This window comes from Aethalodelphis obliquidens, unplaced genomic scaffold, assembly GCF_003676395.1.
Source record: "Aethalodelphis obliquidens isolate GAN/ISIS:26980383/991018 unplaced genomic scaffold, ASM367639v1 scaffold3, whole genome shotgun sequence".
In the NCBI taxonomy this organism is placed as follows: Eukaryota; Metazoa; Chordata; class Mammalia; order Artiodactyla; family Delphinidae; genus Aethalodelphis; species Aethalodelphis obliquidens.
In genome coordinates, this window is record NW_020837947.1 from 76,287,116 (window position 1) to 76,314,747 (window position 27,632).

Below are 27,632 nucleotides of genomic sequence, written 5' to 3' on the forward strand. Positions count from 1 at the left end.
AGTATATATTTGAGAGTGCAAACTTTACAAAGAGCACAAGACAAAGAATATAAGTTTATATGATACCCCAGGGATTGTGTCTGATTAGAAAGAAAATAGAGGCACATTAATGAAAAGAGAAATTTCTAGATAATGATGGGGAAGAAAGCTATATTGTAGATTCTTTCTCTGGAAACTATTTTTTTTAAAAGCAAGAAAAATATTTACCATTTGTTAAAACAGAAATGGCAGGCCCCAAATAGAGTCACGTGTGCCGGAATCAAGACTCAATACCTAACTTAGGTGCAGTTACAACCTTCCCAGGAATGTAATCCTAACCGGTCAGTGTGGAATTTTCTCATTAGTACCAATGAGGCAATGTGTCACATGGGCCCTCTCTATCCCCCCCAAAGGAAGATGAGGTAACTCACCTAAAAAGACCCTTTTGTCCCCAAAGAGAGATGACCTAATCTGAAATTTTGTTTGTTTCTTTTTTTTTGCGGTACGCGGGCCTCTCACTGTTGTGGCCTCTCCCGTTGTGGAGCAACAGGCTCCGGACGCACAGCCTCAGCGGCCATGGCTCACGGGCCCAGCCGCTCCGCGGCATGTGGGATCTTCCCGGACCGGTGCACGAACCCATGTCCCCGGCATCGGCAGGCGGACTCTCAACCACTGCGCCACCAGGGAAGCCCTTGTTTGTTTCTTTATTACTTCTTTGCCCTGCCTCTGAAAACCTTTCCCTTTCTGTAGACCTTTGTAGTTCCCCTCTACTCAATAGATGGGAAGCTGCCTGGTCCATGAATCATGCAGCAAAGGCAATTAGATCTTTAAAATTTTCTCAGGTGGGGCTTCCCTGGTGGCGCAGTGGTTGAGAGTCCGCCTGCCGATGCAGGGGACACGGGTTCGTGCCCCGGTCCGGGAAGATCCCACATGCTGTGGAGCGAGTAGGCCCGTGAGCCATGGACACTGAGCCTGTGCGTCTGGAGCCTGTGCTCCATAATGCGAGAGGCCGCAACACTTAGAGGCCCACGTACCGCAAAAAAAAAAAAAAAAAGAAAGAAAAAAGCATGATTAAAAATAATGAGACAAATCCTATGTTTAAAAATATTTTATTGAGCTTAGTACTTTTAAGAAACAATATCACTCATGAAAAAAAATACATTTATCTGTTGTCACTTTAAAATCTATGTCTGGTAAATGTGCTTGCAATATACTACAGTGATTCTCTAAAGCTGAAAAGGAGTTGTATAGTTCTTGAACAACAGCAATATCAACAAAATCAATGGTGCCAAAAAAGAGTTTAGCTACATTCTTTACTAAGAAGTTTAAACAATCACAGAACAAGCAATGTAAAATACCCGTGGTTTTTTTTTTTTATTTTTTGTTGCAATATGCTATTTTTTTCTGCACCCTGTTTTCCTTGCTTCTTACATTATTTCTGGCAAGATTCAGATTTTGCAAGTAGTCCACTAAGATGTCTGTATTCTTTCTCCAATTTTGTCATCTACTGGGAAAACCCTCACAAAAATATTCCCATCTGAAAAACATGCATTTTAGAAATCTTCAAATCAAGCACTAATTTATCTCAATTTAATACAATTTATGTGATTATATACATACAAATATATAGCAGTTGAGTAATATCAATTAATTTATTCAGAGTTACTTTCTTGATCACATGTCTTAATTATTCAGTTGTTTTTCATACCCAAAATAATATGTAGTAGTTTTTAGTTAAAGTGTCTGTATTCTGCATAAATGTTTGCCATAATATTCAAATTTTGCTACAATTCCTGCCAAATGGAAAAGTTCCCATAATCATAAAGTTGCTTGGCTAATCTATTGGTGTTAGACATTGCATCACTAAAAACTGAATCATATTCACTACCACATGGCATTATTTTCTCTCATTTACATATAGTTTCTGTTCTGCAGCACTGATAATTATAGATTTTAAAAATCAGATTATAATTCTGAATACTTAATATTATTGTTTAATGTGCATTTCTCTTCCTTCATGTTTACCTGAAATACATGAAAAACCTGGCACTCTTTGATACATTGTTTTCTACCTCCAAAGAGTTTGAAATACAGACAAAATACAGAATCCTTTGAAACTGAATGAAGTAACCAGATTCTAGTCATTTTTTTCCCATTTGAAATATTCACATAATATTCATTTCCAAAACTTCCTATTTTTTGGAAAGTTAGAATTTCTTCTAACTACTTGAGATCAATAACTTTCAAAAAGAGAGTAATTTAAGAGTCAATTTATATAGTCATATACTTAGATTTGCAAAAGCTATATTTAGTTTAATGGATTCTCTAAGATTTTTTTTTTTTTTGTCTTTTAGTTTTTGGTAAAAAGTATCAGTTATGCTTGATAATTATGAGTATATTTCACTGAAACTAAAGCATTTCTCTTTTTTTCCCTGGCATTCTATATTTTCTTCCAAAATATTTCTATGATATAAATAATTTTCTTTTTTTTTCTAATGTCTTTCCATTTTTCTGCTGATTATGATACTTTCATTATTTTATTATTTTCCTTCTGGAATTTTCAAAATTTGTGGCATTTAATATAACCACATATGGGCTTCCTTGGTGGTGCAGTGGTTGAGAGTCCGCCTGCCGATGCAAGGGACGCCAGTTCGTGCCCTGGTCTGGGAGCATCCCACATGCCGCGGAGCGGCTGGGCCCGTGAGCCATGGCCGCTGAGCCTGCGCGTCCGGAGCCTGTGCTCCGCAACGGGAGAGGCCACAACAGTGAGAGGCCCGCGTACCGCAAAAAAAAAAAATTAAAATAAAATAAAATAAAATAACCACATAATAGGAATATGTCACTACATTTTAACAGCAGTTAATATATGTTAACAATAAAAGTGTCATTAAAAAACTGCAATGATACAATCAGTAGATAATTCCATTTTGCTTAGTAATCAATGAAATATCTATCTTGTGGATTATTAGTGGCAAATAGTTATTAGTTATTACATTGTTTCATAAATGCCACTTATAATATTAATAATCACCAATTGGAAACTGATTTCAATAGTTTTGGGAGTCATTTGGGATATCATCTCTAAAGACAGAATCTGTGTAAACATTTTCACTTTTCAGTATTTTCATATTTTACAAACCATATTTCCATATGCTGCTTAAGTTTCATTAGTATTCTGAATATATCCATAATTTTATTAATTTAATAATTATTGACCATTTGTCCAACAAATGTTTATTAGGCATCTACCATATGCCAGGGCACTATTCTAAGTCATATTATATTCAGTACATCAGCGCCACAAATTTGAACATTATTTTATATTAACTTTTTTTTTTTTTTTTTTTTGCGGTACGCGGGCCTCTCACTGTTGTGGCCTCTCCCACCGCGGAGCACAGGCTCCGGACGTGCAGGCTCAGCGGCCATGGCTCATGGGCCCAGCCGCTCTGCGGGATCTTCCCGGACCGGGGCACGAACCCATGTCCCCTGCATCGTCAGGCGGACTCTCAACCACTGCGCCACCAGGGAAGCCCCTATATTAACTTTTGGCTTGAGAAAATTATAAGGAACATCAAAGTTAGATCATATAAATTTCATTACTTTTTCTATATATCTGTAAAGATTACAAACCTTAAAGAGCAAGAATGTTATCTGTCAACTTTTAAATATTTTACATCCTGTCCGGCACGATGCCAGGAAACAATACAAGGATCACATCACGATGAAGGCAAGAGGGTCCGGAACAATTAGCAACATTTGCCATGTATGAGCTTTGGCCAGGTAAGGCTGCTGTAATCATCTCAGGGGGTTAGAGTAACAAAGGTTTATTTCTTGCTCATGTTACATATCAGTGGCAGCTCTGCTCTGGCTGAGATTCTGTTCAATATATCTTCTTCATTCTGAGATTTAGCCTGAAAGAAAAACCACATTCTGAAATGTGCCGAGATGTGAAAAGGAGCATGAGGGCTATTGAAGCGCACAAAGGCTGTTAAATTTTCTACTTTCATATACAGTCAATGGAGTGCAAGTACACTCCTGGCTTGGGAGACATTGTATGTCATATGGTGATGAGCAGGAAGGTATAATCCTCTTACAGGGAAGGAGTGAGCAACAAAGCGTATCTACCACACGACACGTTTGTCATCCCAAACTAATCAATTATTTCTTTAGTAATAGTAACAACAAAAATGATCATTATTATTACTACTACTATACCACTACTACTATTACTACTACTGCTACTACTATAAAAACCCTGGGATCCCGATGTAAACTGCTGCTTCAAAGTACCATGCCTGATTTTAAACCTCTTGAACACAGCGTTACTATTGCTCCTTTAGAGGTACCTTCTGTTTTACTTAATTATACTTGTAACAAGTTGTCAAGGCTGAACCAAAATGGACATATGGGCTTATCAGTTACCAACCAAATTCACTTACCAACAGACAGCTCCAGTCTCTGAGTCAGGGCTCAACTTGCATACCTATAAAATAGCACAGAAGAAAGGTTAAGAGCATGTACCCGAGATGAGGAAAACGCGCTTACTAGCGTTGTGAGTTTACTTAACCTCTCTAAGCCTCAGGATCCTCAAATCTAAAATGTTGATAAGAATGGTACCTACTTCATGGGAATTGTGAAGATTAAACTGGGTGACACAAAGAGTAACTGCGTAATATGTGCAAGATATTGTTATATAAAGGAAACATAAGCACAGTCATTGTCACTTTTATTTTGATTACCATCTTTGTGTTTGGATGGCAATCCTTTCTTAGAGGCTTTTGGAAAAGATAAAAATAGATGGTACTTGACATCTGAGTCTTGATTGACATTCTTTGAAATTATGATGAAAATGGCATAACCTGAAATACTATAGTTTCAAAGCTGTACGTAATATTCTGCCTTCCATCATCCACAGACATGATCATACTTTTGATGTCTTTCACTTCTTTGTTCTGAAAAAGCACATGCAAGGGCCACTTATTTGTGCAAATAAAGAGTGAACAACAACAAAGAAAAGAGTGAACAGTATTTTGTGACCTGGTGAATTTTGAGAAGATGTGGATTGAAAGAATACACTCGAATGTGTAATAATATTAAGCACTTGTTATAAGGTGAAATGTACCTTTGAAGACTATGCTCCTTTTAGAAAACTTTTTCCTTCCTAGATGTGAATTTATTTTTTTTTTATTTTTATTTTTTTTAACATCTTTATTGGGGTACAATTGCTTTACAATGGTGTGTTAGTTTCTACTTTATAACAAAGTGAATCAGTTATACATATACATATGTTCCCATATCTCTTCCCTCTTGCGTCTCCCTCCCTCCCACCCTCCCTATCCCACCCCTCCAGGCTGTCACAAAGCACCGAGCCAATATCCCTGTGCCATGCGGCTGCTTCCCACTAGCTATCTACCTTACTACGTTTGTTAGTGTGTATATGTCCATGACTCTCTCTCGCCCTGTCACAGCTCACCCTTCCCCCTCCCCATAACCTCAAGTCCGTTCTCTAGGAGGTCTGCGTCTTTATTCCTGCCTTACCCCTAGGTTCTTCATGACATTTTTTTTCCCTTAAATTCCATATATATGTGTTAGCATACGGTATTTGTCTTTTTCTTTCTGACTTACTTCACTCTGTAGGACAGACTCTAGGTCTATCCACCTCATTACAAATAGCTCAATTTCGTTTCTTTTTATGGCTGAGTAATATTCCATTGTATATATGTGCCACATCTTCTTTATCCATTCATCCGATGATGGGCACTTAGGTTGTTTCCATCTCCGGGCTATTGTAAATAGAGCTGCAATGAACATTTTGGTACATGACTCTTTTTGAATTTCGGTTTTCTCAGGGTATATGCCCAGTAGTGGGATTGCTGGGTCATATGGTAGTTCTATTTGTAGTTTTTTAAGGAACCTCCATACTGTTCTCCATAGTGGCTGAACCAATTCACATTCCCACCAGCAGTGCAAAAGTGTTCCCTTTTCTCCACACCCTCTCCAGCATTTATTGTTTCTAGATTTTTTGATGATGGCCATTCTGACTGGTGTGAGATGATATCTCATTGTAGTTTTGATTTGCATTTCTCTAATGATTAATGATGTGAATTTAGATGCCACTCTATCTTCAGAATGTGCCTAGGCTTTATGAAAAAGTACATGTTTCCTTTGGACTATTTTCACAGGGGATCAAAGCTGAATAAAGCTCAGAAGATGGTAGGGGGCATGTTTATGCCTAAATGTATTATTCTGGAGAACTGACTTGGAAAATACCAGTCTTACCAACTTGTTGCTGTCCTCTACCATATTCAAGAAATGTTAAAGAATTAAAGCTGGCAGTCTTTCATTTTGTACCTAATAAAAGGAAATTTAGAGGAAAAGTTCTTCATTATTGATACGTAGTTCTTATACTGATGTTGGTCTATGTATACCAGTGGCACTATTCTGTTTGGGAGACATAAGGACCCCTAGAGATAAGAAAGAGATAAGGTTTTGCTTTAGTCAGGATTCCCCAGAGAGATAGAATAATGCATGTGTGTAAACAGATTTATTATAAAGTACTAGCTCACACAATTATGAAGGTTAAGAAGTCTCAAGATCTGCTGTCTGCAAGCTGGATACCCAAGAAGGCCAGTGGTGTAGTTCAAAGGCCCGAGAGCCAGAGAACCAATGTTATAGATTTTAGTCTGAAAACTGAAGAACCAGGAGAACTGAGGGCAGGAAAACATCGATGTTCCAGCTCAGCAATAAGACAGAGAGAGACTAAATACTCCCTTCCTCCACCTTTTTTGTTCTATTCAGTCTCTCAAGGGATAGGATGAAGCCCACTTACATTATGGAAGGCAATGTGATTCACTAAACCTACCAATTCAAACGTAATCTCTTCCAGACACACCCTCACAGACATACCAAGATAGAATGTTCCGCAGACATCTGGTCACCACATGACCCAGTCAGTTGGCACATAATTAAGTAGCATAGGTTTCCTCTGAAGGTAATGGGAATTCTCACTTTCAATCACCTTATGAAGATTCTGGGACAGGATTTTGAAGTTAATCTTACATTAATATCAAGAAGACCTTCTTGCTCTTTCTGAGCCTTCAACCTAGAATCCAAAAATTTGAACATTTTTGCCTAAATGATGAGCAGGAAACTAGACTATCCAACAAGAAGGTAGGCTCTAGGGAATACTCTCCATTTATCATCCAAATTCACTCTCCACTCTTTTCCACCCCACCTTGTGCTCCAGGAGGCTAACATTATGGACTGTATCAATAGATTACTGGTTGATTTCAGCCAATAAGAGACATTGGCCAGAGATTGGAAGATGAGCGGCTTCCTCTCCTCCAGGACACAGGTTCGATGTGGCTGTATTCTGCCACCTAGAGTTACAGCTCCTGGTGGACATTCCTCTCCGACAGCCATAGGTACAGCGCTTAGATTCCGTAAGTTCTCTCCTTGTATGCTTTCAAGAGTAGAGGTGGTTTTAATAGCTCCCTTACGCTGCTAGGCACAAAGTGCTTCACAATCCCTTGACAGTTCCCCTTCACCATAAAACCAGTGGATTGGATGACCTAATTCTTGAGTGAGGAAGTCTTCCACCAGGAAGTAGAGTCATAATTGCATTAAATTGAAAGGCAAGACTGTCCCCTGGTTATTTGGGGCTCTTCATGGCACTGAACCAACATGGAGATAAAGGAGCAGTAGTGACTTATTCTGATTTCTAAAAAGAAATTGAGGGGTTGATGTTCAAGGAAGGCAAATAATTTCTAACACCCATTTCCCCCACCCCAAATGAACAAATTGTATTCAAATATAGATTTTATTTTATTATTGTGCCCCTTAGGTGTCCCCAGGTGACCTTAGAAATTTAAGTACATCAAGGTGAACATTAATTACTGGAATATGCCACTTCCACAGAGTCATCTCAGAATTTTTAACAAAGACGTGTTCAAGGCCCTGAGGTCAAACAACATTATCTATTTCTCAAAAGGACCTCTAATTAGGTCAATCCAATTAAGCATCTTCACATCCTAAACACAGATTTTGAATTCTAAGTTAAAACGACTAAAGACTTTCAGTTATAAAATAACAGTGGCTCAACCAACCTAGTTTTACAATGTGACTTTGAAAGTAATTTTATTTTATATTCATTGTTCATCCTCAATGACAGTGTTTGCTACCTAAATAAGATTAAAAAATATAATAAAGACAAGAAATTCTACTCAGTAAAGGCCATTCATCATACCTGCACTTCTGCGTCCAGAGATTAATCAATGCATAGATTAGGTGTTGCAAAAATTGACAATAGTTGTCATTCATATGCAATTTTTCACTTAATCAATTAACCATAACTGATTTTTACACTTATGAAATCAAGCAACATTTGAATTTCCCAGACTAATACCCTATATAGCTATTCAATTAGCTGAAAGTGTACTGATGCGCTTTTGAAGGTTTTTATTTTTCTTTCCTCTGGAAAATCATATATTATATTTTTAAATAGTTTTGACTCAGGTGCATATAATTGGATTAATTATTACCTTGACAGTGGTTTAATCTCATTATCAGTCCATGGATGACTATTTTTAACTTTTCTTTTTGCTGTTTATTTTATTTTTTTTTAATTTGACTAATATAATAAGCACTAGATAACCCACCACTTAAAGGTGAACACACTAACAATAGCCAACATCTAACCATTTGGTCCTCTCATTCTAGCCCCTGCCTCCCCTTTCCTGGATTACAAGCGTCTTGAGTCACATGTCCATCACTTACTTCATTATTTTTCTATATTTTAGTGTATTTATACATATTCCTGAAAGGTGTTTTTTAATTTTAGTTGTTTTAAAGTTTATTTTATAAAAAGGGATACTGTGTCATTTGTTATTTGAGTGGGGGTGATTTTTATACAATATGATATCATGCAGTGATATGGTTACATGTCACTGTATTTCATTCATTTTGTCTGATTTATAATCATTCGCTGTGTGAGGACACCATACCACACTGTGTGAATAGCTCACATATTCTCTCCCTTTACTGGGCATCTGAATCACATCCAGGTTCTTACTATGTAAAGCGTGCAATTATGAACATTCTTGCGCAGGTTTCCTATTGTATGCTGGCAAAGTTTTCTCTTGGAAATACGCTTATAGATTCTTTTGTGTCATAGGGTATGTGAGTACTTAATATTCGGAGATAGTACCAAAACATTTGCAAAATTTATTGCAGAAATTTAAACCTGCTACCAACAAGATGTAAGAGCAAGTGTATATACATCCTCTTGATATTGTCAGATTTTTAAAGTTTTTGCCAGTCAAATGAGTGTAAAACTTCATCTCAGTGTAGTCTTGCTTTGTAATTCCCTGATCACTAATGATGTTGAACAACTCTTCATCTATTAATTGGCTATGTGTGTTTCCTCTTCTCTGAAATCTTCTTGTTTGCCTATTCTGCGATCAGGTTGTCAATGCTTTGTTTATTGGTTTGCAGGAGTTCTTTAGGTACTCTCAATACTAATACGTTGTTCATTGCATGTAGCGAGAATATCCTTCTCTAGGTTACATCATCTATTCACTTACACACACTACCTCCTTATAAACAAACGTTCTTATTTTTAACATTGTAACATTTATCAATATTTTAGAGGTATACTTTTGTGTTTTATTTAAGAAAATATTTCCTATCCCAATATATGGGACATTTACCTTTATTTTTAAGCTTTGATTTTTGACACTTAAATGTTCAGTCCTTCTACAATTGACTTTCATATGTGTTTGATGTAGGAGTCCCATTTCTTCTTCTTAAATATAACAATTTTTTCCTTCCATACATCAATCAGTTCTTTTTTCTCCTGTGAACCAAATTTCTACTTCTGACATAAACCAAAGTTTCATAAATGCACAGGTATAATCCATTTGACCAATTCTATTTCATTAGCCAATTTTTCTTATCTCTGGATTAGTACCCCATTATTTTAATCACTATAACATCATAAGTCCTGATACTTGGTAGGATAATTCTCTGCTCCCTGTAGTTCCTCAAAAATGACCTGGCTATTCTTGGATGTTTATTCCTCTATAGAAATTATAGAATCATCTTATAAATCTCCTTGTACAACCCTGTAATTTGGTTTGAATTAACGTTCTTTTCACATTTTAATTGAGATCACACTAAATCCCAATCTAATCTATAGATCAACTGGGGAGAATTGACTATTTTATAGTATTAATTCTTCTTTATTTGTGATCATAATATATATTCCCATTTATTTAGTCATCCTTTACTATGTATTAAGAATTTCACACTTTGCTCTATGGAAGACTTGCACAATATTTGTCAGCTGTATTTCTAGCTTCTTGATATTCTTTGTGACTACTATAAATGGTATCAAAGAGGAGACATGTTTTCTTACTTTTTTTTGTATTTAGGAATGTAACACTCTGTATTCGGTTAAAACATTAGAAATTCAATCTTCATATATCAAAATGACCGAGTAATGGCAAATTTAATATGGTTCACCCTAATATATTAACCTTATATTCAGCTACTTTGATAAGCATTCCTATTATTTCTAATAATTTGTTTGTAGAGAGTATTTTAGATCTTCTATACAAATTAATGTCTTGTAAAGCTGTACATTCTCTTTCCCAACCATATATTTCTAAATTATTTTCTTAATATTCTGCCTAGAACTTCCACTACAATACAGAATGTAAGTGGTGAGTATGGAATTTGTTGCATCATTCCATACTTTCAAAAGAACTCTTCCACTGTTTCCCAATTAGAATAATGTGCATTTTTTGAAAAATAGAATTAATTTATCAGGTAAATGAAGTTATCTTCTAATCTAATTTCCTTAGGATTATTTTTGTGAATAGGTGTTGAATTTTATCAAATACTTTTTCTGCATCTATTAATATGAAAATACAATTTTTCTTTTTCATAGGTAAACATGTTGAATTACATTTATGGATTCCTAAAATTAAAACATTCTTTCAGATGTAAAATTAAACCAAATATGATTGGAATGTATCCTTTTTTTATACACATTAGATTTTATTTGCTAATATTTTCTTTGTGGCTTTTGTTTCTCTATGTATGATTGAAATGGGTTTGTAATTTTTTTCTCATAATGACTTTCATTTTGGTAAATGTATTAGAGATTGAAATGGAGTGTTTTTCTGCTTTCCATTGTCTAGAACACAAGAGAAAATTGGGAAGATTAGTTTCCTAAGCATTTGATATAACTTGTAAAATCATGTAGGCAGGGTATTTTCTTTGAGGAATAACTTTTTAACAACTGCTTCAATTGTTTTAAAAGGTATAGGACTATTAATGTTTTACTAATAACAAATCTGTTCTCATAATTGCATTTTTCTAAACATTAATTTTTTTGTGAGTTTTCAAAATTGTCGTCACGTAGTTGTTGATAGTGTTCTCATTATCTCTGTAATCTTTACTTTGTCTGTATTATGTCCTTTTATTATTCACAATATTGTTTATTTATGTCTTCTTTCTTTTCTCTCTTGAGCAATAATGCCAGAGGTTTGTTTCTCTATTCGATTTTTTCAAAAAAGCATCTACTTGTTGGCTGTGTTGAACATCTCTTTTGTATCCTCTCATTTCTATTTTATTGATTTCTGCTCTTATTTTGTTCATTTACTTCTTTCAAATTGTTGGCCTTATGTTTTTCTCTTGCTATATTCTTATGTAAATACTTAGCTTTTTAATTAGGAGCTTTTTGTTTACTAACAAATATACTTAGAGCTCTAACTTAAAATTATAAGTATGGCATCTTATAAGTTTTGCCATGTGTGTTTTCACTGGCATGCTGTTCTTGTATTATTTTATTACTTTCAATATTTTTCTTTTTTTAAAAACAGTATTATTTTGGCAGAGAACATATATCATACATATCTTAATTTACGGCCACAATATAAGTAGCTTAGAAGTTAATGACAGGAAAAGAATCTTAAAATGTACATTATGAGTTTGTGTGTTTGTGTGTGTGTGTGTGCGTGCGTGCATGTGCATGAGCTGAGGGACAGAGAGAGAGAGAGGGAAAGAGAGAGGGAGAGAGATTGAGCTAAATCTGGATTATCAATTGTTTTACACTGATATGTCAATTCTTAGACCTTTTCTGTGTTTTCTCAGTGCTTTCACTGTATCTGTTACATAAGGCTGAAGACATACTCTTTGCGTAAAGAGACTTGCTCTCTTTGGAAGCACTGAGAATTGCCCAGTTTACAGTCCATTACTCCTTGCATATTAGCATACACTGATTAGTCTTTAGTTTTTTTCTTAATTTTTTCTGTATAATTTTTCTTGTGTTATTAAGCAAATCTATTTGTACCAGTGAAGTGTGTGAAACTTTCAAAGTACTCAATAAACATTTGTGAAAGAAATGAATTAATCAGTGAGGTATAATTTAGCCACACACACATTATTAGTCTACTATCAATGAAAATAAATTAGTTTTTCCATAGTGGTAACTTGTATTACCCTAATTTGTTCAGTTTCTTAGCATTTTAGCACTTTATTGGTCAGCTTGCTCCTGCTCTTCCAAATTGTGTCCAAATTTTGTTTTTCAGGACCATGGCAAGTACTGTTTAACCTGTAAATCCAAAATATATATTATTGAGCTCAAAATTGCATGAGGCAACTTTTTTAAAAACTAGCAATCTAAAAAATACAGCTATATTTATGAAATGATAATATGAATACAAATTTTAGTTCTAATTACTAATCTGACTGTAACGAGATAGTATTTTTAGAGAAGTCATCGGTATTAGGATAAGACTGACTGGTCTACTTTTTCCAGTTTGTTTCTTAGGCTAATGAGGTACCCTTTACTAAATTAAGTATATACAGAATGCTGCAATGATTTTCCATCCTAAAGGAGTAAAACTAAATACTTACCAGAAAAAAATTATTTGTATAGTTTGCTTGTAGGTATTGTTTGCTAAAATCAAAATAAAATTCTACTCTAAGGTAGCATAAGACTCCTAAGTTTACTCTTATTTCTGTCATTATCAACTGAGCCAGATATGCAGGTAGCTTTACAGTAGCAACAACAGACTCCATAAAACTGAGAACAGCTTGCCAGCCATATTTTTTACCTATGATACAGGAACAGTACTTATTTAATTTCAAATTAGGTACATATTTCCATAAGTGCAAAACTGCATACACAAAACTGTTATAGACTAGGCATCTGAAATAATGCAGAGGGATTTGAGATATGCAAAATAGAATACCAATCCTTCTCAAAGTTTTAAAACCAGGAATTAACAATTTAACCAGTTTTCAGTCCCTGTGGTAACAGTTTTGGGTTTGAAACGTAAAAACTGAAATTATTTTAGGTACCAGACAAATCAATATAACATAATAACCTTATTAAGAGCAGTCACAAGGAAAAATGGTCATCCCTGCAGCTGCAGGACAGCAAGTTGCTTACTCGTGGTTGATTAGAATGGTACTTTGATAAGACAGCTTGGAAAGCCTCTCTCCTATTTCATGTTCTCCAAACTGGTCAATTGTAAGATTATTGAATCAGAAAAAAACAGCTGACAGGCAGGAAAGAAAGTTCACAAGCAAAAATAGGCATATCGTTAATTTGTGGTGAATTTAATGACAACATTTATATCTATCTTTCTACTTCTTTTAAACTTAATAATGTGTATTGCTATACATGAATAATTAATAAGGTCAGGTCTTTATGGAGAAGGAAGATGTCATTTAATTCTTAAAAACCCTTCAAGAGATGTAAAATTAGCTCTTGTTATTCAAAATCTCACCATCCATTCACCATAACGATTTGCCAAAAATTTTACCAAAAATTCACTATCAAAATCAAAACATCCCTAAACAAAACTACATGTGCGTATCAGCAGACATCGAAATTGGGTGCTTCTCATGAGAGAACTTGGATCATATTGCAGTTCTAACTCTGCTGTTCTCCTGATAGGACTATGACGTGTTAAGTTTTTAAAACTTATTACATATAGTTGCTATTGTCTTCTCTACCTTTTACTTAGAGGTTTATGCTGACATGGATTCTCATTTGTTTTTGTCAGGTATGGGAGGGCGCTACCAACAGACTTCAATTTAGTCAGTTTCTTTTCTATATTTAACATATTGTTTCGCTGTATGGTTGCATTGGAGTAGTAGCTCCTTGCAGTGGAAAAAGAAAACTCAGAGTAACACTGTCTACTCCAATGACTTTATTACTTTTCAAGTAATTAGATATTTTGTATTTTCAGTGCTTGATGTTATCCAGAAGTCATTTGTGGACTGTTATTTAGGTATTTAAGAATGTGGCTTGGAACCCATCATGAGTTTCCCAATAAAAATAATGGAATATAGGCTCCTGCTCTCTGAAAATCTACAATAAAACACTTCTTGTAGGAATGAAAAAGATTTGGCTACTCCAAGACACCTATACTATCATTATAAAAAATTTGCAGGTAAGGAAATAGACCTCTATGTTAGTTCTTTTATTTACTGAACAAATATCTGTGTGTCAGATACTGATGATACAGTAGTGAATAAACAATTATACTTGCCCTCATTCTAAAGAACCCTAGGGAATAAAAGACAATTAGCAAAATAAGTAAATTAGGCTATATGTTACGAGATGACATGGAGAAAAACAAAGCAGAGAAGAGTAACAGGGATTGAATGGGGAGTGTATATGGTTGGTCATGAGAGTTTTCTTTGTTAAGAAATTCTGAACAAAGTGCTACATTAAATGTAGACCATTTTTCTCTGATTCTTGCCAGTTCTGAAGTGTTCACTGTCTGGACAAATTGAGAGAGAGTCCATTCCAGGAAGAACAAATGGAAGCTTGAAGGTTTGTCTGAGAAATTTGAGTTAGTTGGACTTGTGGATATAACTTTAGGAAGAAGATCCAGGTTTGGCTCAGTGGGTTAATCTTAGGGACAGTAACTGGAGCAGAATGGCCACGAATGAGCTGAATAAATCAGCCACTAGATAGAGTGACAAATAGAGATGAATATGAATAGTTAGTAAGTAAGAAATAAATCTATATCACCTTGGACACAGAGTTCCTGAACTAGGCTGCTACATTTAGGAGCTACAGTATGCTACAAGGATAAATCTCCTAAATTAAGAGAGCACTATTAATTTCCACAATTATTATTATTATTCCTCTAATGACAAGTATTGCTCCCCACAGCATTTCTCCCCTGGCACAGATCTTCAACTAGATTTAAAATGAAATAGCAATGCAGTCACATTGCAGCTCTCACAGGAGCTCCTGGAGCAGGCGTTTCTCTAGGGAATCTCTCAGTGACAACCACACGACTGTGTTTTGTCTTGCTGAACTGAACCGATCTGGCTGTTTTTCTGTCTTTTTGGCATGGTTGGCATGCTCCGTGGTCCATAGGCACTAAATGTACTTGGCCCATTAGGATCAGAGCTGCAAGTAGAGAGCTCATTGTGATGTGACCACTATTTGAAGGTTGGATTAAAAACACCCTACCATATGTTACAAATCTTGCCCTCCAAATTCATGTTGGATTTTCCTCTTCTCAGTTTAGTCCAATTTGTGTTGAGGCTTCTCTAATCAATTTTATGTCTGTTCTTCTGTTACATTTTTGTTTTCTTGCAAGCACGTGCATGCTCTCTGTCTTACTGAGAAATCCAAGCTGATGAGAAATTATGATTATCTAGTAGAAAAACATTATAGGAAAAGTTCAGTAATTGGTGAACCAGCCTTTGCTATTTCAACATATTACCTTTTATCTCCATATCCCCTCCACTTTCAGAGGTAACAGATTAATTTACCACATCAACCTTGAAATATTAAATGTGGTTAAAAATTTATAATAGCTAAAGATAAACATATGTTTATGAGTAGAGAATACATAATAGTTCATTCCTGTAGAGGACAAAAGTGGGAGTTAGTAGACTCTGTAAGCTGTCCTGGATCCAAATCCCAGCAGAATTACTTTCTAACTCTGAGACAGTGTAAGTCACTTAACTTCTAGCCCTTCTCTCCTACTCAGTAAAAATGCAATAACCACCTCATAAGGTTATTGTTAGGCATGAATTTAAAACTATCCGGAATGTAGTATTATGAAATGCCCATTTTTGTATGTAAAAAAAATCTTAAAATACTGGGAATTTCAAGCTAATAAACATTCAATTAGTATCTTTCTTAATTTTCAAGAAAGCTTTATAGAGCTCTTTCTTGGAAAATAAAATAAACTCCAGTAAGAGTCTACAGTTGAAAAGCAATTAGCAGTATATACAAATGTAAGGAGTCCAGACCTGGCCACTGACAGGAAATCCATATCTGGGCAAATGTCACACGTCTCTGAAGCCAAGCAGATCAACTCTTGGATAATGCTTAATAAGCCAGGATAAATGAACAAATGATTATAACTGAAACTGTAAATGAAGATATAGCTTTATGAGTAAATGTGATAAGTAGTCTTTGCTTCTGGACAATAGTCATGAATCATAACATAGCACTAAATAACACTAATTTACATTAGCTGTTTCAATGACTTTAGTAATGGTGACATGGCAACTTTCTCACCAAAAAAAAAAAAAAAAAAACATTCAAGGAGGCACATCTCCACTTTCAGATCCTGGGAAGACTCTTGAGATGTACTTTAAAATTTTTTTTTGAGGTATAATTGGCATATAACATACTAGTTTCATCTGAGATGTGCTTTTGCTGGGTCACCCATATAAAATTCAATGCATTGCAAAAGTTTGGTCTGCCATTGATCTTTAGATTAAGAACAGAAAAAAATATTGAGATATACATAGTAATAGTTACAGAATACTAACAATTATAACAGTATAAAAATAAGAATGGAGCACTACAACTTGTGATTTTAAATTAACCTTGAATTTGAGAATATATGTTGTTTCTGTTACATAAGACTATGTAACAAATTACCCCCAAATTGAGGGGCTTAAAACAACAATTTGTTATTATCTCTTACGATTCTTTGGGTTGACCAGGTTAAGCTGGTATTCTCACTTGACATCTCTCATGCAGTTTTACACCCTTAGAGTCTGGGGTTGTGGTTATCAGAAGGTTCATTTGGAATGTTCATCCACAATGACCTCTTCACTCACATGCCTGATGCCTCCTTAATCTTCCATGTAGCTTCCCTCTGCAGCCTGAATTTTTTATAAGGGAGCCCAGAGCTCCAAGAGGTAGGAGGCAGAAACTGCTAGTCTTCTCAGAGGTTAGGTCTGGAACTGAAGCAGCATCACTATTGCAGTATTCTCTTGATCAAAATAGGTATGCCACATAGAGAATCCTAAAGATGCTACCAGAAAACTACTAGAGCTAATCAATGAATTTGGTAAAGTAGCAGGATACAAAATTAATGCACAGAAGTCTCTTGCACTCCTATACACTAATGATGAAAAATCTGAAAGAAGTTAAGGAAACACTTGCATTTACCACTGCAACAAAACGAATAAAATACCTAGGAATAAACCTACCTAAGGAGACAAAAGACCTGTATGCAGAAAACTATAAGGCACTGATTAAAGAAATTAAAGATCATACAGACAGATGGAGAGATATACCATGTTCTTGGATTGGAAGAATCAACACTGTGAAAATGACTATACTACCCAATCTATAGATTCAGTGCAATCCCTAAACTACCAATGGCATTTTTCACAGAACTAGAACAAAAAATTTCACAATTTGTATGGAAACACAAAAGACCCTGCGTAGCCAAAGCAATCCTGAGAAAGAAAAAAGGAGCTGGAGGAATCAGGCTCCCGGACTTCAGACTATACTACAAAGCTACAGTAATCAAGACAATGTGGTACTGGCACAAAAACAGAAATATAGATCAATGGAAAATGATAGAAAGCCCAGAGACAAACCCATGCACATATGGTCACCTTATTGTTGATAAAGGAAGTTAGAATATACAATGGAGAAAAGACAGCCTCTTCAATAAGTGCTGCTGGGAAAACTGGACAGCTACATGTAAAAGAATGAAATTAGAACACTCTCTAACACCATACACAAAAATAAACTCAAAATGAGTTAAAGATCTAAATGTAAGGCCAGACACTATAAAACTCTTAGAAGAAAACATAGGCAGAACACTCCATGACATAAATCACAGCAAGATCCTTTTTGACCCACCTCCTAGACAAATGGAAATAAAAACAAAAATAAACAAATGGGACCTAATGAAACGTAAAAGCTTTTGCACAGCAAAGGAACCATAAAAAAGATGAAAAGACAACCCTCAGAATGGGAGAAAATATTTGCAAACAAAGCAACTGACGAAGGCTTAATCTCCAAAATATACAAGCAGTTCATGCAGCTCAATATCAAAAAAACAAAAAACCCAATCCAAAAATGGGCAGAAGACCTAAATAGACATTTCTCCAAAGAAGATATACAGACTGCCAACAAACACATGAAAGGATGCTCAACATCACTAATCATTAGAGAAATGCAAGTCAAAACTACAATGAGGTATCACCTCACACCAGTCAGAACGGCCATCAACAAAAAATCTAGAAACAATAAATTTCTGGAGAAATTTGGAGAAAAGAAAAGTACGTGGAGAAAAGAGAACCCACGTACTGTTGGTGGGAATGTAGATTGATACAGCCACTATGGAGAACAGTACGGAGGTTCCTCAAAAAACTAAAAATAGAACTACCATATCACCCAGCAATCCCACTACTGGGCATATACCCTGAGAAAACCATAATTCAAAAAGAGTCATGTACTACAATATTCATTGCAGCTTTATTTGCAATAGCCAGGACACAGAAGCAACCTAAGTGTCCATTGACAGATGAGTGGATAAAGATGTGGCACATATATACAATGGAATATTACTCAGCCATAAAAAGAAATGAAATTGAGTTATTTGTAGTGAGGTGGATGGACTATTACACAGAGTGAAGTAAGTCTGAAAGAGAAAAATACCATATGCTAACACATATATATGGAATCTAAAAAAAAAAATGCTTCTGAAGATCCTAGGGGCAGGGCAGGAATAAAGATGCCAACGTAAAGAATGGACTTGAGGACAAGAGGAGGGGGAAGTATAAGCTGGGACAAAGTGAGAGAGGGCATGGACATATATACACCACCAAATGTAAAATAGATAGCTAGTGGGAAGCAGCTGCATAGCACAGGGAGATCAGCTCGGTGCTTTGTGACCACCTAGATGGGTGGGATAGGGAAGGTGGGAGGGAGACACAAGAGGGAGGAGATATGGGGATGTATGTATATGTAGAACTAATTCACTTTGTTATACAGCAGAAACTAACACATCATTGTAAAGCAATTATACTCCAATACAGATGTTAAAAAAAAAAAAGGTATGCCAGCCCTGGTTCAAGAGGGTGAAGAAATACATCTCACTTCTCAATGGAGAGGGAAGTTAGTGATAGTTGCCATCTTTGGCGACAAGCTACCCCGACAAAATCAGCAGATAAAAGCTGAAAAGTCCTAGCAGTAAGACATAAATCAGAGTCCAGAAGATTTAAATTACCACAGTGACATGTTTTGAATATCTTGTTAAGTCCTAACTGTCACTTATGGTTGGAAAATCATGGGCAATTTAGTTAATCTCTCTAGCCTTAGTTTTCTCATCTATAAAATGCAGCTAATTATCACCAGTTCATAGGCTCGTTGTGAAAATTCAAAGTGTAATGTCCTCAAGGTGATTAACATACTTCCTGGCTCAATAAATACTAGCTGTTGCTAGATTTGTATTTGGAACTTAAATTATATTACATGTATGAAAACGATCCTCCACGCACAAAAAAACATCTGTTTTAGAGAAGCAGAAAAATTGCTCCCATGATGAGTTATTCATTCATTTCAAAATATGTATTAATATTAGAACAGTTGCCACAATATATCCTGGGCACTAGGATAACAGACAACCTTGATACCCTCTCATCTAGTGTTCAAAGGCTGGTGGAAGAGAAGGAACTCTGAACTATTTGGAACAAGGTGTTGCATAAGCTGTATAAAAGAAACACCAATGAGGGGATGGCAAATCTTGGGGAGTTAGAGGTCGGTTCATACGAATAGATAACATTTGAAAGAACTATTAAGGAATGAGTAGGAAAATTCTTGGAATGCTATTAAATGACACTCCTAGAGTAAAATGGGGTTACAAGAAGTAGAAATAGGTCATCAAGTCATCAGATAAATTAGAAAATATGCAAAATGGACTAAAGGGGAAACTTTCTGATCAGCAGCAGTTATTCTCCTTTTATCAGTTCTTCCCATGTTCAGATCCCCAACCCAACCTCAGTCAGCAGTGCCAGCTTCTCCCCACCCCACCCAGTCCCATTTAGGGATAAGGATGATATTCAGCATCTCCAGTTCTCCACTAGAATTAACTCACTGCATGAGAAGCAGATGCCAATGCCTGGGGAGGAGAATTGGGATCCTCTCTAGGGTTCCATTGCTAGATAACCCCTTTCTTAAAAGCAGGCTTGTTTTAACCTCTTTACTTCTATATATTTCTGCATTATTTTTACTCTCCCTCATCAGCATGAATGAGACTGAAAGATTTGCTTCATTCTCTTCTCTCTAAGTTCAGTTCAGAGATGGTTGGGACTATGTTTTGGTAAACTTTGCCTCTCAGTTCTGTTGTTTAGACATTTTGTTGTTTGTATGTGTCTGTTAAATGGAGTAATAAATCTTCCCTCATACAATTGCTGTAAGGATAACACATGTCATGGATCTAGCGCATTTGAATATACACCACAGAACTTCAATAAACTGAGCATTTATTCCTTTTAAGAGTTTCCAAAGCTGGGGAGTTGGAAGTGCCTCTTACAACAGAAGGTCTTATTCATTCTTTTATTTATTTAATAAGCAACAATTGTGGCTAACTATGTGTAGGATGCTCTGTAGGCCTTTTAAGAACTTAATAATCCTACTACTGGAGTTTTGAGCTTCCTTATTTCCATGTTTTGTTAGTAAATATTCATCATCTTATCTCATTTTGATCTCATAATACTTTAAAATTATTTGTTTTTTGTGTCCCCTAATCAAATACACATATTTCAATTTTAACTGCAAATTTTCCCCTAACAGATCTTTCCCTCTATTTCTACCATCATTTTTTTTTTAGTGTAGATTTTCATTTATTTTTCTGTTCAACGTTTTGCAGATTTGGGGTAGAGGCCTTACAAAGTTTTTATAAGATTTATCCCTAAGTATTTTGGTTTTTGATGCTATTGTAAATATTATTTTAAGATATTATTTCCACTTATTAATTACCAGTAAAAGGAAATACAAATTATTTTTATATTTGACTTTGTGTCCTGAAATCTTGCAGAGTTCATGTGTTAGTTCTAATACTGTGGCTTTCAATATCCATAATCGTATTGTCTGTGAACAAAGAGAGGTTTACTTTTTCTCACACAATAGTTATGCCTCTCATTGTAATATTTCCCATCATTTAGGCTAAGAGCTCCAGTACCATGTAGAATAGAAGTTGTAAGAGTGTTAATAAAGTATGCTGTTTGCTTTAAGATTTTTATAGATGTCTTTATCAGGTTGAAATTTCCTTCTATTTCATATATTATGGAGTGTTTTTTCATGAGAGGGTTTTTGGATGTCATCAACAACTTTTTTACATCTTTTGATATGACCATATGATTTTTCTAATTTACTTTGTTAATGTTATGAATTACATTGACTAAGTCTCACATGTTAAACTAATCTTACATTCCTGGAATACATCTCAGTTGGTCAGGATGTATTATGCCTTTTTCTATTGCTAGATTTAATTTACTAATATTTTGTTGAAGACTTTTGCATCTATATTCATAAAGGATATGACTTTATCATTTTCTTTTCTTATGATATCCTTTCCGAGTTTTGCTACACGGGGCTACTATTATTTTGCACAATGGGTTGCTACTATTAGGGCTACACTGGGCTACTGTTACCACTTTTTAATCATTTTTTTACTTAGTTTTTTAAAAATTGTATTTATTAACTTTTTTCTTTTATATCACCCATAAGCAGTTCTGATGAATTTCACGTCCCTTAATATAGGTCATGGTATTTTGTAGACTATTACATTCATATATTTCTCATTTCACTTTTTCTTTACTTCCCCCAGCTAGAAGGGCATTGAAGCTAATATAACACTATGGTTGGTTGGAACCCTCATGTGTACATCATCTATGCTATTGGTCCTCCAAGAATAATTACCATCAAAATAAAAGAACTATTAAACTTAGAAAAATCAGTGGTGTATCTAGCCTGACATTCTTTATCTTTCAGTCAGTAATGTTTAATGCTTTGGGGAAGTTGTAGAACCCATTATGCTCCTAACTGTGCAAAACTATTCCAAGAAAAAAATAGTTTTCCTCTGTTTTCTTGAGGCCAAAACATAAGGACAGTAAGAATCCAGTGCTTGAAAAATATTCCCCATAGTGAAACTGCAGAAGCTGCTTAGGTGTTCTGCTATAGTCAGCATCTTCCAGGATTAATTGTCTCATATCACACCTGGCCAATTATTTTTTTAAAAATAAATAAGCCTATGTTTTTCTTCCTTCTCTTTAAGTCCTAACATTAGTAGAAGGTAACCTCTGAAATAACTGATGAAGTTAAATATCTGCTGAAAATAGGAAAAAGGAGTGCTGTTGTGTTTTTGTTTTATGAAACATGCATTTTATTGACATTGTCTTTCCATCATTTTTTTCTAACATTGCCCCCCTCGGCACAAAACTGTTCATAAGAAAGGGCTTGAGTCTACTCAGTATATGGATAACACAGCAAAGCCAAAAAATCCTCAAGACTGAAAATAAATTGTTTTACAAAATTACCCCTGGACTGCAGACATGACATGAACTCCTGGTCTTGTTTCATTGTCTGTAAATTGAGGGGGGTCTTACTAGATCTCCTTTCAAGTCATGTAATTTTTACTTTCGGTTATTCCAAACATGGCCTTTATGTGGGCCTTACCAAAATGATAAACGGCAGTCAATAGAAGAACGCTAATACAATGTCTCCAATCATCTTCACGTGACAGGATCACCCTCTGTATGTGTGCTATAATCATTTGAATCCCTTAATTCCTAAACCGTAATGAAACATTACTTGTCTTACAGATAAACATTAATGAAACCTAATGTCTGAGATATGTAAATGAGCTTTCTTATTTAAAATAAAAGTTAAACTGGTAAAACAGAAACCAAGATAGAATCAATCTCACTTTAAAGCAAATGTCACTGAACAGATCACCGGAAACAAACAGGACACAGATTCTTTAGCATCTGAGGTTGGGAAATGGGGTTATATTTTCCGGTAAGTTTAGCATAATGGAGAGGTGATTATATAGAGAAGTGGCCATTCTTTGAAAAACTAACAATAATTATTTCTATACAATGTGGCTACTCATTTAATCCATCCTACAATACTAATAATAGATATTATCCTGTTTCTTCTATCCTTTTTTTTCAGTAAAATGAGTCTTAGAAAGGTTTAATAATTTAACCAAAGTCACACAGTTCGTAAATATGCTCCCAAACCAGTTTCCTTTCCAATTAGTCACATTGCCTTCTCAACCAAGTCATTTTATTTAGCTTTATTAATGTATGTTCAGCAATGTCCTTCATGTCCCCAACGTAAAGCATTAGGTTGTTGGAAGGACTTTGTGGGGGTAAAAAAGGCTAACAAAGACTTTCTTGTAATAAAAAATGTCAGATTGGGTTAATAATAAGAAGCTAGCCTTAAACCAGTATGTATTAGGTCCCAGGAACTATGCTAATCCCTTGATCATATAAAACATAAAAAATATAACACATTGTCATTCTTTCAACATTCATTGAATGCCTTTTATGTTGTGTTTATATTTAAAACACCATGAGGTTGTTATTATTATTCCTATTTCACAAATGAGGAAACTGAAGTTTCAAGGCTTTAAATATCTTTCTTAAGGTCACACAGCTCCACATGATGGAGTCAGTTCAGAGCTACGGCTCCCAACCACGAAGTCTCACAATCGGGGGAAAAGTGCTCAAAGACTATCCATGAAACTCAGGATGGCTGTCTTGGTAGAACATGGAGGAATGCTCCAAAACATGTAGCTTCAAAAAGGAAGGCATGGAGTTCCAAACTCCTCTTACCCAAGACAAACATAATTAAATGACTTTCATCTAAAAATGTTTTACGTTTCAAGTGAGACATCAGCAATTATCAGCTCGCCCTCCCCTTGGTCCTTATCTCTCTGGTTTGTACGTGTCATCTCATTTTCATTCTCTCCTTTTCTTGCCTTTTATCTTTCCGCCCCTTGCATGTGAAATCAAGTCCATATATATTCTTTCTGGGGTTTATATACAGTCAGAAACTTATTTTTTAAGTGGAAGCATGATTGTAACCATTTTTAACTAATCACAGAATCTAAAATTTCAAAACACAGAAAACATAAACATCAAACAACAATGGGCTTACCTCCAGGACTCCTTTGAAGCCACCAGATGTGCTCTTCTGGCTCCTATATGTTGGCCTTGAATGCTTTTCTCGACTAAAAGGAAGCAGAACTCCTTGAATAATAGCTGATTCAATGATTTTGGCCAGGAAAAAGCAAGCTGAATCTGGGTTACTTTTTTTTTTTTTTTTTTTTTGCGGTACGCGGGCCTCTCACTGTTGTGGCCTCTCCCACCGCGGAGCACAGGCTCCGGACGCGCAGGCTCAGCGGCCATGGCTCACGGGCCCAGCCGCTCCGCGGCATGTGGGATCCTCCCGGACCGGGGCACGAACCCATGACCCCTGCATCGGCAGGCGGACTCTCAACCACTGCACCACCAGGGAAGCCCCTGGGTTACTTTTTGTTAAAGAATGCTTCCAGAGTACACTATGGTAATAATAATAATAATAATGACAGCCTAGTGGTCAGGTAGAGAAAAGCTGAGCAGCTACAGTGGGAAATCATTAGAACACGCTGGCATTGTTAGAACAGTCCATAATGATGCTGACAGGAAAAGGTTACAAAAATTGTGTTAAAACGTAGTTTTATGCAAACATGGCTTTATCACACTTTCCATAAAAATGCGATACATTGAGCAATCCAAATTACAGGATAACAGTGAATGTTCAGTCAACTGCAAGATCTTCAAATGCAAACACAGATTTGTTTTTATAGGGAGATGAAATTCAGAAAGAAAAGGAAGGTGAGTGTTGAATAAAAATTATCTCTGAAAAATTTCAAAGGATCAGAAATGAGATGAGAAAAAATCATACAGTGTGTGTATTTACGGTAACTAGCCCCTAAGATGGCTCTTAATGACTCTTGCTTCTTGGTGTTCATACCCTGTGTGGTATCTACTACACCGAGATGGGATGACCTGGGTAACCAACAGTGTGACTTCTGAGGCTGATCCACAGAAGACATTGCAGCTTGTACCTGGCTCTTTCTTGGATCACTTACCTGGATGAAGTGAGTGGCCATATCATGAAGCACTTTACCCTCCGGAGAAAAACACATCGCAAGGAACTGAGGCCTCCCACCAATAGCCAGAACTAGTTTGTCAGGAATATGAGTGAGCCCCCTTGGTTGTGACAGTTAATTTTATGTGTCAACTTAAATACATCAGGGATTCCCAGATATCTGGTAAACATTCTTTCTGAGTATGTCTATGTGGGTGTTTCTGAATGAGAGCAGAATTTGAATTGGTGGACTCAATAAATTAAATTTCCCTCTCCAATCTGGGTGGGCATCATCTAATCTGTTGAGGTTCTATTAGACAAGGAGGCAGACAAAGGAGGAATTTGTCCCTTTTTTCTGCCTCATTACTTAAGACTGGGACATCTCATCTCTTCTTCTCCTACCACTGGGCTGGGATTTACCTCATCAAACCCCACTGCTGGTTCTCAGGCATTGGGACTGGGACTGAATTACACCACTGGCTTTCCTGGGTGTCCGGCTTACAGACAGCAGATCATGGGGCATCTCTGCCACCATAACCACGTGAGCCAATTCTTCATAATAAGTTTCCTTTTACAGTCTTTTGGTTCTGTTCTCTGGAGAACCCTGACTAGTAAGGAGGTTGATCCTTCAGACTCAGTCAAGCCTCCACTGACATCTTGCCTGGAATTCATGAAAGATTCCCAGTCAGAAGCACCCAGCTAAACTGTCCTGAATTCCTAATCTACAGAAATGGAGTGAGGTAATACACGGTCATTGTTGTTTTACCTGACGATTTTAGGGGAAATTTGTTATACAGCAATAAATAACTAGTACAGTATTGGAGGAGAAAAATTATCCAGAATAGTTTGTAGGAAAATATAAAGTTGATACAGCCACGAAAATGGAGAGTTAGGCAAAGAAAGAAGAGAAAACTATGTTTAGAAAAGAAACAAGCCCCTCTGAGCATTTTACCCCCTTAGAGAATAAAAAAGAGAAAGCAAACCATAGTAAATGTGAAAAAAAAAAAGAAAAGGAAAATTAGATCAAAGCAGAAAGAAAAAGAAGCAAAGAGATAAAGAACAAGAGAAAAGTTCATTTTGATTAAAAAAAATTAAGAAATCCAGAATGGCCTAATTTTTAAAAGAGATTTAAAACAGGTTTACTTAACATCAAAAATAGCAGTGACATAGCAGAAATAAAACATCTGGTTCTCCATATTAAAATTACATTATAATACACAGAATCAGAAGTACAGGCTTCATATGGTTTTAGGTGAGGCAGCCCCAAGAGACATATGGGGCAGTAATTAGGGTAAAGGGAGAAAACAAATGAAGAAAGAGTTTGTTATTGTTGATTTGTAGAAATATTTAAATATATACATCCAAACCAAATACTTGAGTGTTTTCATACCGCCAATATGGTAATCTTCCTATTGGCACTGGTCATATAAGTACAAGTAATGAATCAAAGTAGTCAAGTGCTCTGCTAGCCAACCAGAGTTGCTATGACAGGAGAAATGTGCAAACTTCGTTCTCATTTGCCTTCTCACTAACATGCTTATATGCAGACCCATGGGTACTGCATCATCAGGCAGTATCTAAAGTGACAGGGATCCCTCCAGCTTATATATTTTATGTCTTTTTTCCAACTCCAAATAAAATTTAGCTAGGTGTATATTTGGATAATAATTTTATAAGTGATAAGGAAAAAATTGTACCTTCTTTCAAATACAGTCCCTAACCCAGTGATTTAGATTGAGTTGTATATTCTCCCCAAATCTTGAGTTGTGGGAAGAAGACATGATTGCAACCATATAAAATTTCATATGGCAATATATTATTAGAATTGATTTTCTTTCTTAAAAAGTTAATGGTAGTGAGTCATTTTTGTACTAAAGTAATCAGCAAAATTGTCAAATTAAAAATATAAGTCTAGGGAATTCCCTGGAGGACCAGTGGTTAGGACTCCACACTTTCACTGCAGGGGGCACAGGCTCGATCCCTGGTCGGGGAACTAAGATCCCACACTCCATGCATATATATATGGGCTACCACTGATAAATTGCTTAGGTAAATGACATGTTTTGTTTGGTTTATATCTATGAAAGAATTGCTTCTTAAAATGTGACCACTGACTTGGAGTAAGTCTACAAAAATTCATTTTAGAACTTTTCCCAACATCATATAAATTCCTAGGCTCATTAACTTCATTAAAGAATTAACCAACTCAAAA